We start from the raw sequence: 14,706 nt of genomic DNA, 5'->3' as shown, positions 1-14,706 counted from the left end.
TTAGGTGAATTAGACACCTCCCCCCCAAATTAATATACACCACAAAATGAATGAACCTTGGAAACACTTTTGTCATACGAAACACATATGGTATGGTTCTGTGTTTATAGAATATTAGAATAGGCAAATCGTAGAGACAGGAAGCACGTTGATGGTTGCTTCATGCTATGGGCTTAGGGGCATAGGGGACTGGGAGTAAATGACTAAGGTGTATGAGATTCCATTTTGAGATGATGACATCTGCAATTAGATGGTGATGATAGCTGAGCAACTTTGTAAATATAGTCACGTGCCATATAACAACATTTCAGTCAACATGATGACGTACATATTGGTGATCCCATAAGATTATAATGGAGCTGAAAAATTCATATCACCTAGTGACACCTTGATGATCCTGATCCTGTGGCTGATGTATGCGTCTGTGTCCTAGTTTTTAACGAAAAAAAAAAAACTTAAAAAAATTAAAACTACAAAAAAGTATAGAAAAGGGATGTTAAGAAAGTATTTTCATATGGCTGTACGCCATGTTTGGGTTTGAAGCTAAGTGTTTATTATTTTTACTTTTTAATTTTTTTTGAGACAGAATTTCACTATGTCGCCCTTGATAGAGTACTGTGGCGTCACATCTCATAGCAACCTCAAACCTCTGGGTTTAAGCGATTCTTTTGCCTCAACCTCCCAATAGGTGGGACTACAGGCGCCTACCACAATGCTTGGCTATGAAGCTCAGTGTTTATTACAAGAGAGTCAAAAAGTTTAAAAAAAATTAAAAAATTTGTAAAGTTAAAAAGTTACAGTAAGCTAGGGTTATTATTGAAGAAAGAATATAATTTTAAATAAATCCAGTGTGTTATAAGTTAAGTGCACAGTGTTTATAGAGTCTACAGAAGTGTACAACTGGGCCTTCACCTTCACTTACCACTCACTGACTCACCCAGAGCAACTGCTGGGTTTTTTTGTTTTTTTTTTTTTTAAGACAGAGTCTCTTTTTGTTGCACTTGCAACAAAGCAACCTCAAACTCCTGGGCTCAAGCGAATCTCTTGCCTCAGCCTCCCAAGTAGCTTGGACTACAGGCACGTGCTACAGGACTACAATGCCCAGCTATTTTGGAGATGGAGTCTCACTCTGGCTCAAGCTGGTCTCAAACCTGAGCTCAGGCAATCCTCCCGCCTCAGCCTCCCAGAGTGCTAGGATTACAGGCGTGAGCCTGTAGACCACACCCAGCCCAACTGCCAGTCTTACAAGGTCCATTCATGGTAAGGGCCCCATACAGGTATACCATTTTTAATCTTTTTATTTTTAAATATGTTTAGATACACAAATACCATTGTGTTACAACTGGCTACAGTATTCAGCAGTGTCATGTGCTGTACAGTCTGTAGCCCCAAAGCAATAGGCTACCATGTACCTAGGTGTGTAAGTATACCTCATGACCCCACGATGATAATGTCCCCTAACAACACATTTCTCAGAAAGTATCCCCAACCTTAAATGATGCATGACTATATACTAAAAATCCTGAACTATATACTTCAAAATTGGACACTTAAAACCTTATGATTGAGGCTGCGCCTGTAGCTCAGTGGGTGGGGTGCTGGCCACATACACTGAGGCTGGCAGGTTCGAACCCAGCCTTGGCCAGCTAAAACAGCAATGACAGCTACAACAACAACAACAAAAAATAGCCAGGGGTTGTGGCAGCTGCCTGTAGTCCCAGTTACTTGAGGGGCTGAGGCAAGTGAATCAATTAAGCCCAAGAGTTTGAGGTTTCTGTGAGCTGTGACGCCATAGCACTCTAACAGGGTGAAAGCTTGAGACTCTGTCTCAAAAAAAAACCCAACAAAACCTCATGGTTGAGAATTTAAGAAAATCACTGTCTATACCCTTGTCATGAGGCTGATCTCAAACTCCCTCCTTTTACAGCCTGGGCCAAGCTGGCCTCTCTCTCCAACTCTCCTTCTGGCCCCCACAGCCTGGGAGGAGAGAGAACTGAGTGTTTGGTTCCTGCCCTTGTAGGTGGGAGTGAGAGCAGAAAGGTAAGTAAGAAGAGGAGGCTGAACAGTCTGGCAGGAGGGGCTGCCACTGTGTCCCAGGCCAATAAGGCTGCTGTTGTTCCTGTGTGGCAGAACAGGGGTGGAGGGTAATGCCTGGGCCACCCCAACCTTCCATTTTCCCACCCTAACTGTCTCTAGACTCATTGTAATTCTGAGAATGCCCAGCTGGTGACCCAGCAGTCGGTCTGTGCTGGAACATGGAGGTGGATGACAGGACACAAATGAGCCGGATGTACTTATTGTAGGTGACAGAGGTGCCCAACTTAAGCAGAGCTATGTCATTAAATAAAAAGCCCTGGTAGAAAAAGAAAAAGAAAAAGAAAAAAAAGCCCTGGTAGCTGGGGTTCATAATGATATCCTGCACCCTGTATCAATTGACATAGGCCTGCAGATTACAGAGAGTTGGCTTGGCAGTCAGTTCACCACTGGGAAGGATCATTAATGTACCTGGCAAAAAAGAATTGTCAGGGTCCCAGGAAGGAGAGTTGGTCACCTGAACACCTGGGGACCCAGTCTACATAGTGAGACTGTGGGGTTGCTACTACTTGCTCATCCCGGAGGCCATTAGCAAGTCAGCAGCCCCACCCACCATACCGCTCAGACCCCCCTACCCTACCCACACTTTCCTCCAGACTCACATTCGGAAGCAGTATATAGCCAAGAGCGCCCAGCTGCAGCTCACCAGGCTCCCTTCACATTGGTGTCTTTTCTTGAAGTGCAGGCTGGCCGGCCATGGCCAACACCAAAATTCCGTCTCTATTCTGCCCACTACCAGTGAGTGAACATTGTGGTGGTGGCGAGGTTCTGTGATGGACAGATGAACCACAGCTCAGGTATGAGCCAGACCGGCCACTTCCACCTTGCCTCACATCATCCCAGGGCCCCGTGGGGCAGAGGAAGGTGACAGAGACTCTCCCTGTGTGGTCCACAGGTCCCACCCCTCCCCCCAGGGCCCATCAGTTACTTGATAGCCCAATGTGCCCAGGAACCCCAGAACCTGGGGTGAGGAGAGGAGTAAATGAAGCATACTCTGTGCCTGAGCTCAGGGACATCTCCTGTGACAACAGGTCCACCTCCTGCAACAACAAGTCCGCTTTCTATGACTCTGAGTGGAGGCAAAAATGTGAGCTGGCTCCCAGTACGCTCTGCCCATGTCCTGCAGCAGCACCCCCGAGCTCTCCCCGCTTCCCCAGAACCCCTGGCACCAGTAGCAGCTCCAGCAGCAGGGTCCCTGCCCTTGTGCCCACAGCCTCCTCTGTTTCCTCCTGCTCCAGGGCCAGCTGGGTGCCCCCTGGGGAGGAGGGGCCTGGGAAGCCCTGGCCTGGTACCTGCCTAGGCTTGGTCCCTGGGCTGATGGGCTGTCCCAGGACCCTCAGGCCTCACTGTGCCCTGGCTTTCTGCTCCTGTGGGCCGGGTCCCCCAGCCACACTCTTTGGCAAGGCCCAGGCCCATGGCCTTAATAGCGGACCTAAATAATCTCTTTTCTGCAACTTGGGGGTCCTGGTTTCCCCCCTGTAGTTCCCTTTCATACACCCAATACTTCCTCCAGGATCCAGGCCTGGTCCACAGTCAGAAGCCCCCACTAAAGCTCATGACCAAGGCTTCATAGAGGGCCAACTTGGGGCCCTAACAGAGATGGTCCTTTGAGAGACACACAGCATGAAAGCCACAGTATTCACCATCTAGAGGGCTCTTAGCCTGTCTGTCTGTCTGCTGCCATGCCAAAAGGCCCACCAGACAACATGGAGCCTGCAGGCACTTCTGCTTTCTTATGGGGGATATTATGGGGGTGCCAACATAATCATGCTGCCCTCCAGCCCTAGCTGTGAATGGACAACTGAGTTGACACCACAAACCACCCTCAGGACAAGTGGGTCACAGCACTCAGAAAAACCACTGGATTCGTGGTTATGGTTTCCCCAGTGAAGGGATGCAGATAAAAATCAGCAAAGGCAAAGGTGCAGAGATCAGAGCCCAGGCAGGAACTTCCAGTGGGCTCTCCCAGTGCACCCATGGACAGCACCCAGTTCTCCCAGTGCTGAGTGTAGCAGCACACATGAGGTGCTGCCAACCGGGGAAGGTCCCCAGCCCGTGGCCAGGGTTTGTATTGGAGACTGCTCATGTGGGCCTGGAGCAGTTTGGCTGACACAAGTTGTTGTGAGCTGCGATGTCATGGAGACTCATAGCTCACAGTCTCCAGCCCCTGCAGATGTCAGGGAACAGACACTGCATGCCCACGGTCCTGCCATCAATTATGTTGTGAGCACAAACTGGTGGGGCCCAAGCCCAGGTGAGCCGAGACGTTCTTATCAGGCAGGTGATTCAAGGGCTCAGAGGTTCCTTCCAGGACCTGGCCAAGGGCCAGCCTTTATTGGATGTGCAGTGTTTGACACCTGAAGCCTGCTGAGTTAACCTTTGGCTGTGAAAGCTACTGGCTAGCCCTTACAGCAAAACAATCATGGTTTTATGAGTATTTGCATCTAGGAATGCAAATAAGAGCATGGTCGGATAGGGGTGAGGGATCCTGGGTCCTTGGCTGCAGTTCCCTCCTGAGACCACAGTGCACTGGCTGTGTGGGCAGCTTAGCCCATGAGGCCTGCTAGGCACAGCCTTGAAATTACCCACAGTGGGACCTGAAAAATCACACATGGACTTTTATTATTATTATTATTTCTTTTCATACATTGGTTTTTAGTGAGGATCCAGACTCCTCACAAAGAGGTTTGTATAGGAACAGCACTTGTGTCAATATGAATATGGCCAACTTGTGGAAGAACTGGCCCAGGGCAGGGAAAGATTTGAACAAGCAATTGATTTGCATTATAAACCATCACATAGGGGCGGCGCCTGTGGTTCAGTGAGTAGGGCGCCGGCCCCATATGCCGAGGGTGGCGGGTTCAAACCCAGCCCCGGCCAAAATGCAACAAAAAAATAGCCGGGCGTTGTGGCGGGCGCCTGTAGTCCCAGCTACTCGGGAGGCTGAGGCAAGAGAATCGCGTAAGCCCAAGAGTTAGAGGTTGCTGTGAGCCGTGTGACGCCACGGCACTCTACCGGAGGGCGGTACAGTGAGACTCTGTCTCTACAAAAAATAAAAAATAAAAAAAATAAACCATCACATACACCTGTATATTTTCTTCTAATTTGGTGACTCATGTCCCCTGGTGGTCGATGGCTATTCATACTTGCGAAAAGCTTGTGCAGATTGGATGGTTACCTGGATCCAAGTCTCCTCTTTTCCACCAATGTCAGATCCTGAGGAGGTTTAACTCAACCTCTCAGTACATTTTATGCTCAATATCAATATTATCATATGACTTATTTACACGAGATATTTGAATTTTTACCAACAATGTCAGTGTTACACCATATTGTAATATGGTCCTCATACAGTTCAGTTTCATTACACAACGAATAACTGAGATTAGGGGAATATTTGCTACATCTTCTCAACAGATCTGAAGACCTAAAGGAACATGAACGTCTAATCATGGCTTTTGCCCATTTTTTAATAAGTTTGTGTTTTTTTACTATTGAGTTGTTTTGAGTTCATTTTATATTCTCAATATTAGTCCCTTGTGAGACAAATATTTTGCAATTATTTTCTCCCATTCAACAAGTTGTCTCTTCACTCTGTTGATTGTTTCCTTTGTTTAATATAGTCTCATTTTATTTTTGTTGCCTGTGCTTTTGAGTTCTTATCCATAAAATCTTTGTCTAGACCTGAAGTGTTTACCTGATGTTTTCCTTTTCCTTTTTCTTTCTTTCTCTTTTTTTTTTTTTTTTTTTTTTGAGACACAGTCTCACTATGTCACCCTTGGTAGAGTGCCATGGCATCGCAGCTCATAGCAACCTCCAACTCCTGGGCTTAAGCGATTCTCTTGCCTCAGCCTCCTGAGTAGTTGGGACTACAGGCACCCATCACGATGCCCGGCTATTTTTTTGTTGCAGTTGTCAATGTTCGGGTCAAATGTTTAGCAGGCCCGGGTCAGGTTCAAACCCGCCAGCCACAGTGTATGTGGCCAGTGCAGTAACCACTGTGCTATGGGCTCCGAGCCCATACTGTTTCTTAAATCTTATTTTATTTTAAGGGAGCAGAATAAAGAATTACCATACTGTTTTGGTTACTATTAGATAACCTTATAAAATATTTTGAAATCAACCAGCATGATGCCTCCAGCTTTTTTTTTTACTCGGTTATTTTTTTTATTCCAACAAATTTTAGGACTTATTCTTCTGTTTCTGTGAAAAATAACATTGGTGTTTGATAGACATTATAGCGAATCTGCAAACTTCCTTAGGTAATATAGTTAATAATAATAATAACAATATTAATTTTTTTTGAGATATAATCTCTGTTACCTGAGCTAGAGTGCAGTAGTGTCAACATAGCTCACATTAACATACCTCAAACTCCTAGGTTCAGGCAATCCTCCTACCTCAGCCTCCTGAATAGCTGGGGCTACAGACACCCACCACAATGCCCAGTTAAACACTATTAATTCTTCTGAAACATGAGTACATGATGTCTTTCCATTTCTTTGTGTCTTCTTCAATTTCTTTCATCAATGTCATCAATGTTTTCTATTGATGTTTTCAATTTCCTTCATTAACTTTATTCTTAGCTATTATTTTTTTGGAGATGTTGTAAATGGGATTGCCTTGGTGATTTCTTTTTCAGCTAGTTCATTAGAGGTGTATTACTGGTTTTTCTATGATTTTGTATCCGTAACTTTATTGCACTTATTTATAAGATCTAAGAGTTTTTCTGTAGAGTCTAGGTTTTTCTAGATATAAGATCATATATCTGCAAAGAGGGACAATTTGACTTCCTCTTTTCCAATTTGGATGCCTTTTATTTCTTTTTGTGCCTGATTGCTTTGGCTAGGACTTCCAGTACTATGCTGAATAGCAGTGGTGAAAATGGGCATTCTTGTCTTGTTCCAGTTCTTACAGAAAATACTTTCTTTTTTTTTTTTTTTGAGACAGAGTCTCACTTGGTCACCCTTGGTAGAGTACGGTGGAGTCATAGCTCACAGCAACCTTAAATTCTTTGGGTCAAATGTTCCTCTTGCGTCAGCCTCCCAAGAGCTGGATCTACAGGCGCCCGCCACAATGCCTAGCTATTTTTTAGAGACAACAGGGTCTTACTCTAGCTCAGGCTGGTCTTCAACCTGTGTGCTCAGGCAATCCACCCACCTCACCCTCCCAAGTGTTGAGATTATAGTCATGACCCACCACACCCGGCCCTAAAATGCTTTCATCTTTTCCTGACTCAGTATGATGTTACCTGTGGGTTTATTACAAATGGCATTTATTATGTTGAAGTATGTTCTTTCTATACCAAGTTTGTTGACATTTGTTATCATGAAAGGATGTTGAATTTTAACAAGTGGTTTTTCTACAGGAACCTCAAGGAGTGGCAGCCTGGTGTGACACAGTGATGTGGAAGGAGGGGAGAACTCCTGAGCATTGCAGACCCTGCCTCTGGCTTCCAAAGGGCTGAGATTCCTCAAAGGGCATTCTGAGAGGCACTCAGTGAAGCCCACAGCCAGGGTCAGTCCTGGGAAGGTCACCCACAGAGCCTCTCACACTGGGGACACTCTGCCAGCCTACAAGCCTCCCTTTTCTTCTCCCTTTCTGTCCTCTGCCCTATCTCCCTTCTGTCCTCCATGAAACCTTAAATTCAACATGTTGTGCACAGTGCCGGTAGCAGCCAAAGACACACGCACAAAGAAAACGATGTCATTTTGGATATTGCTACTTTGGAGGAAGAATGCATCAGGACAGTGAGATAGATGGTCAGCCAGGGCCAAAGGTTGACCTTAGATGGGGAGGGGCAGAGACAGCCATGCTGAGGAGGCGGAGTGAACATGGAGATCCGAATGCCTGCAGGAAGCCAGCCATGTAGCTGTCCATAGAGGAGACTGAAGGGAGAAGCTACCCTGAGGCTGGAGCAAGCTTGGAGCTCACTAGGAAAGGACACCAGGGACTAGCGGCAGGTAGGTGGTCACAGGTAGGAGACGGCCAGGTGGGAAGGGGCTCTCTAGGGCCGTGGGAGCCCCCAGGGGCTTGGCAGGGCCATGGCTGAGATGATCCCCTGGGCTGCAGATGAGAAGGGCCTTCCTGGGCCTCCCCACAGCACTGGGAGGTGGTTGTGGACACAGTGTCCTAAGGCAGTGTTCAGGAGCCCAGCCCAGTCAGAAGTGTTACGAGGGAGGGTACTTTTAGGGAAAACCTTGCCCCCTTGCTGTGGTCAGGGGGCCTGGTTCCAGCCCAGCCCTGGCCTCCGATTGGGCCCCTCCCTGCTCAAGTCCCTAGCCCATGCCCACAGCCCATCTCGCTGCAGGGAGTCTTGGGTGGGGGTGCAGGGTGCAATGTGTGAAGTCAAGCAGATGTGGTACAGGGCCTGAATCAACATGTGGAGAAGGATCTCTGGTTCCCCAGAACCTGGCATCTCACCAGCATCTCTTTCAAGGTGCCCTGGATCAAATACACATCTGGGAATCTCCACTGCTGCTCCTCTGAGTAAGGACCCTGGTTCCGCTTGCAAGGAGCCCCCTGAAGGTGACGCTGGTGAGCTCATCACTCTGAAAACCCCACCATGTCCCTGGAGGTGTTCAGGACAACAGAGGGGCACTATGCAGGCACAGCCTCTAGGGATCCCCCGCAGAGTCACAGGTCGCAGGGACATGGATAAACTACCTGGTGGTGTCTGTCTCCCTTTCTGCCATTTCCTTTCCCACAGTATGCCCAGACAATAAAGTTTGTCAGGAGCAGTTTTGGCATTCAGAAAGAGTTAATCCAGAGAGAGAGAGAAGAGCAGAGCAGGCGCCTGCCCAGGGGGTGCCCTGGGAAGGTCAGGAATAGCCACTCTAGGTCAGGGAGGAGCCAGCCCAGGACCATCATTGTCCCCAGTGGTGGTAGTCCCAAACCAGCACAGGAAGGACTTGCTACTGTGCCTTACAGGGCTCCTGCCTGTCAGAAGTCATATGAGGATTGTGACCCCAAGAGTCTTAGAGTCTTTCAGCAAGTTTTGTCACACTGCTCCCAACAGCCTTTCAGCTGTGTGTGCTCAGTTTATTAGAGGAAAGTTGCATCAAGGTCTGGGTGCAAGGGGGCATCTGCTTATATGTGGACCATTACAAAAGTTGTGAGAGCCAGGCGTGGTAGTTCACGCCTGTAATCCCAGCACTTGGGAGGCTGAGATGGGTGGATTGCCTGAGCTCATGAGTTCAAGACCAACCTGAGCAAGAGTGAGACCCCACAAAGGGCATTCCTTTTTATTTTTTTTGAGACAGAGTCTCACTTTGTCGCCTTTTTTTTTTGAGACAGTCTCACTATGTCGCCCTCGGTAGAGTGCTGTCGCATCACAGCTCACTGCAACCTCCAGCTCTTGGGCTTAGGTGATTCTCTTGCCTCAGCCTCCTGAGTAGCTGGGACTACAGGCGCCCACCACAACACCTGGCTATTTTTGCTGCTGTTGTTGCAGTTTGGCTGGGCTGGGTATATGGGGCCAGTGCCACCCTTGGTATATGGGGCCAGTGCCCTACTCATTGAGCCACAGGTGCCACCCCACAAAGGGCATTCTGAGAGCCTTCTCTAAGAAATAGCCGGTGCTGTGGGGGATGCCTGTAGTCCCAGCTACCTGGGAGGAAGAGGCAAGAGAATCACTTGAACCCAAGAGTTGGACGTTGCTGTGAGCTAAGATGCTACAGCACACTACCAAGGGTGACTAAGTGAGACTCTGTCCCAAAAAAACAAAAACAAAAGTTGTGAGATACACAAAATCAAGAAACGTAAAATCAGCTCGCCACCTGTAGTTCAGCGGCTGGGTGCCAGCCACATACACCAGAGCTGGCAGGTTCGAACCCAGCCCGGACCTGCCAAACAACAATGACAACTACAACAACAAAATAGCCGGGTGTTGTGGCTGGCGCCTGTAATCCCAGCTACTTGGGAGGCTGAGGCAAGAGACTCGCTTAAGCCCAAGAGTTGGAGGTTGCTGTGAGCTGTGACGCTACAGCTCTCTACAGAGGGCGACATAGTGAGACTGTCTCAAAAAAAAAAAAGGCTCAGCGCGGTGCATTCCGGGACCCAGGTCCATCCCGCCGCCGTCACCCTCTCCTGAGCCAAGCGAGAAGAGGCCGCGTCGGGGAGAAAACGCCCGAGTCACCACTGCAGAGGAGTCAACTCCTTAGCTGCAGCCGGCAGAGAAGCCCGCCCACCTGCCCGCTCGTCCTCCTCCCCCGTTCACAACGCAGCCTGCTTCTGCAAAGTGGTACAAAGAAGGGACTATGTCTCCGTTGAATTTTGTGCTGAACAGTACTAACAGTAAAGATGTTAATGTAACTTTTGAAAAATCCAAACTTCTGTTCAGTTGTCTTTAAACATTTAAATGAAATTGATCTTTTTCACTATATTGATCCCAATGATTCCAAGCATAAAAGAACGGTCAGGTCAATTTTATGTTGTTTACCTATGAAAAGGAGAATTTGGCCAATCATGGCCAGGGTTAACAAAAGAAAGGGCAAAGCTTAATTGGCTTAGTGTGGACTTCGATAATTGGAAGGACTGGGAAGATGATTCAGATGAAGACATGTCTAATTTTGATTGTTTCTCTGAGATGATGAACAACATGGGTGGTGATGAGGATGTAGATTTACCAGAAGTAGATGGAGCAGATGATGATTTGCAGGACAGTGATGATGAAAAAATGCCAGATTTGGAGCAAGAAATATTGTCAGCAGCGCCCCGTAGCTCAGTGGGTAGGGCGTGGGCCACATACGTGGGTTAGAACCCGGCCACGGCCTGCTAAAACAACAATGGCAACCTCAACAACAACAAAAAATAGCAAGGCATTTTGGCAGGCACCTGTAGTCTCAGCTACTTGGGAGGCTGAGGCAAAATCTTGCTTAAGCCCAAGAATTTGAGGTTGCTGTGAGCTGTGACACCAGAGCACTCTACCCAGGGCAACAGCTTGAGACTCTGTCTAGAAAAGAAAGAGAGAGAGAGAGAGAGAGAAAGGAAAAGAAAAAAAAGAAATACTGTCATCACCCGGATTTTGAGAAAGACAAATAACTTCTCTGCAAGATTTGATAATTGAAGCAATTCCTGAATTGATAGCTCTAAAGGCACATGCTGTATTTGCCTCCTTTAACCCATTTTTCAACCTGTTTGTTTTTTAAAGGTTTCTTTAAGGGTTGATATATATCAGTGTATGGGGCAATTTTAATCAGCTAAGGCAATAACGTTATGCATTAATATTTCCCAGGCTTCCATGAAGCTGTTGAGGTCCTAGGCAATTGATACAGCAGTTGTGATAAATAAAAACGTTTCACCTAAGTCTTCTTTTCTTCATAACATAGATACTGACATGATAGGAAGTTTTCAGCTTAGGGAAAGGTAACTAAATTTAGATTTTTAGAACATGGACTCAAAAGTGTCCAAAACAAATTGGCTGACACCTTAAACTGGTAACCTGCTTTTCCTCTGTTTTATCCTTCAGGATTGTTCCACTAAAGTTTATTTTTCAAAAAATTTACTTCACATTATTGTATGTTAAGCGATCACTTGTTAGTGTTCCAGATGTATCTTAGCAAAAGTAATAAATGCCCTAACTTACATGGTTTTTGAAGCCTATACATTTGATATTGTTTGGCCCTTAAGCTTTTACATCTCTTAGCATGGAGGATGAAGAAAGCTGTACATTGTTGCTTGAGAATCTGTACATTTAGACCAGATTTGTATTTGTACTGTTAATATGGCAAATGAGTGAAAAAATGTTAACACACTATTGGATTTTTCATTTCTTTTCTTTTTTTATTCAGTTTATACAAAGGGCTGAAAACCTCAATTTATGTTCCTGACAGTGGGGATTTTTTTTAAATGTCTGCATTCTTTCTAATAAACTGTTGGAAGACTTAAAAAAAAGAAAGAGGCAGGGCCGCCATGTTGCAGCAGGACAGTAATGATGACACTGATGATGTTTCACTGTTTGATGCAGAAGAGGAGACAACTAACAGACCAAAAAAATCCAAAATCAGACATCCAGTGGCATCATTTTTCCACTTGTTCTTTCGCGTCAGTGCCATCATTGTCTCTTTTCTGTGAACTGCTCAGCAGCAGCTTTATTGCCTGTATGGTAACAATTATCTTGCTGCTGTCATGTGACTTTTGGGCAGTGAAGGAGTCTTCTCAAGAGAATAAAACTGCTTCGGAGGCTGAATCAAGAATCTTTTGGTTAGGACTTATTGCCTGTCCAGTGCTGTGGGTGATATTTGCCTTTAGTGCCCTCTTCTTCAGAGTAAAGTGGTTGGCGGTAGTTCTCATGGGTGTGGTGCTACAAGGTGCCAACCTGTCTGGATACATCAGGTGCAAAGTGGGCAACAGGAAGAACTTCACATGGCCACCTTGTATCTAGGAAAGCAGTTTAAGACAAAACACCGGAGATGGTCAGACTCCCTGAATAAAGAGTGAAAGCTTATAAATTTTGTTACATTGGGGAACAACCGAAGAGATTCTTGTCTTTGAACCTCTTAGAACTCAGTCCATATTGCAACCAGGAGTGTGGGGTTTGCTTTTCACTTGACTATTTTATTTAAAAAAAGGAAAAGTAATTTTCATATTGCTTTCATTTTCTTTGTAGGAGTTGGGGCTAGAAAGTATGCTGTCACTAGAAACATTGTCAGTTTGTTTTATGTTGTACAATGTGTATGGTTATGTGGTATCAGTATACCCCAAATCAGTGAGAGTGTTGGTGTTCGTTCATATACATGACAGAGACCTATGCATTTTGATCCATAGAACATAAGAGGATATTCTTAGTTTATCTTGAAGCTCTGTCGTGTGTTTACATATTATTTGTATAAATCATTTTCAGAAGTAAGTTTTGCTTCCAGGTAAGAATGAGCACTTTGGCTTATGTTTGTTAGAAATAATTGTTAAAATATGTACTTCATAATGACATTTCTTAGATACACACAAACAAGTACAAAGCCAGTGGTGTTACCTAGTTTCTAAAATGTTGTTTATGTTTATTGATAATAAGTCATTTACTTAAGGCCCAGTTAATATAAATGGAATCTTCATAGTTTATGTCTAAGGGATACCCAGAGACTGCAGCTGTTCAGTTTACTTTACAGAAAGGATAGCCAGATTTCACTTTGGAACTTCCTGGAAGCTTTTCAGTAGTCCATGGGCTAATAAAATCTTTTACCACTAAAAGAACATTATTCTTATGTCATAGTAAGAATAATAATATTTGGTATAATAAATGCCTGAAAGATAGTTTATTTTATGAATCTTTTTTCTTTCTACAATAGGGGTATTATAAATCATACTTTTATATTAATGGTATTTCTTAAAGCAATATATATTTAACTGTAAAGTAAACCAATCTACAAATAACTGTAGGCATCTGTAAATTCCGTTGTATGACGTACTGTAAACTTTGTTGGAGTCTTTTAATCAGCAGATTACATTGTGAATGTATTTGTACATTGTTAAAATATTTTTTAAGACAGTTAATTGAGTAAGTGTCTCTGTTGAAGTGATAGATTTGAAGGTGCAAAACTTTATATTTGAATAAAACTCTATCGTTTACAAAGCAAAAAAAAAAAAAACAGAAAGAAAGAAACATAAAATCTACATGTGTTGGGGTGAAAGAGAAGCAAGCCTAACTCCATTTTGATATAATTCCTTTTCCAGAGAATCAGTGGGAAGGCAAAGTGGGCCTGATTCCATTCTGCTGTTTTGCTACATTTTATTGCTTTAAAAAAAAATGATTCCACTTGTCTCTCTACCAACTGCATGGTATTTAAGTGTATTTGGTTAGAACTGTTAAAATTATTAATATTGTGTAGAAAGTCACTAACTACCCTTGTGACAAATAACCTTCATGATTATGTTAAAGTGATCTTCATACCATCTGTATATAATATTGACATGTTAACAAGCGTAACTCCATTTTACTATTTACTCCTTTGACCTTCAAAACTAGCTCCTCTTGTTCTCCCCCCATCCCCAGTGTAACTGTAAATACCTTTAGCTAAAATTGTTAGTAATGTAAGTTACTGACAGTAGCCCTTATGATTAAGCTTTTAATGATCATGCTGTTTATGACCCTCACCTGCAAGTCCCCCTCCTAACAGTACCTTAGGACACTGTAGATTGTATTTGTTTTGTAAAAAGAATTACTAAGTGCTCTCATGATCATAGCATTGTAAATTGACTAAGCCACCTCACTCTCTCCTGATGTCCCCTAACTGCTGTTTGCTTTTGTTTCTGTAATTATGCTTGTTTGCCTCCTGGAAACATTTTGCCTTATAAAGACAGAGCCTCAGTCAACTCAGGGCTGGACTCAGAAACCCTATGTTGGGACACTGGGACAGTCACCAGCCAGCTCTTCAATAAAAGGACTCCTCTTTAATTTGACTTGTCTGGTGGTGTGGTCTTTGGAGGAGTTCCTGGGCATAACACATGGACAGAAACAAAAGAAGCCCTCTCAGCAGCATCAACAAGCCATTACACGGGTAAATCAGAAAGGATGCTGTTGATTGTGCTTCTTGAAAGTGAAATAATGGGTCATAACACAGCCCATCTCAAAACTTTTGTAGTGACCTACGTACATTACAGGCGTATAATCACTAA

General features: G+C 44.7%; 2 pseudogenes across 1 annotated transcript; both read left to right on the top strand.

Moving 5' to 3' along the window:
* Nucleotides 1-3,033: 3,033 nt before the first annotated feature.
* LOC128562055 (uncharacterized) lies at nt 3,034-11,577 on the top strand (annotated as a pseudogene).
* LOC128561588 (Golgi apparatus membrane protein TVP23 homolog B-like) lies at nt 11,101-12,985 on the top strand (annotated as a pseudogene). The gene has a single exon (XR_008373297.1). The product of XR_008373297.1 is annotated as a Golgi apparatus membrane protein TVP23 homolog B-like (transcript).
* The last annotated feature ends 1,721 nt before the right edge of the window (nt 12,986-14,706 follow it).

This window comes from Nycticebus coucang, chromosome 12 (assembly GCF_027406575.1).
Source record: "Nycticebus coucang isolate mNycCou1 chromosome 12, mNycCou1.pri, whole genome shotgun sequence".
Classification (NCBI taxonomy): Eukaryota; Metazoa; Chordata; class Mammalia; order Primates; family Lorisidae; genus Nycticebus; species Nycticebus coucang.
Note: the sequence above shows the minus strand (reverse complement) of the source record. Positions and strands in the feature narration are given on the sequence as shown.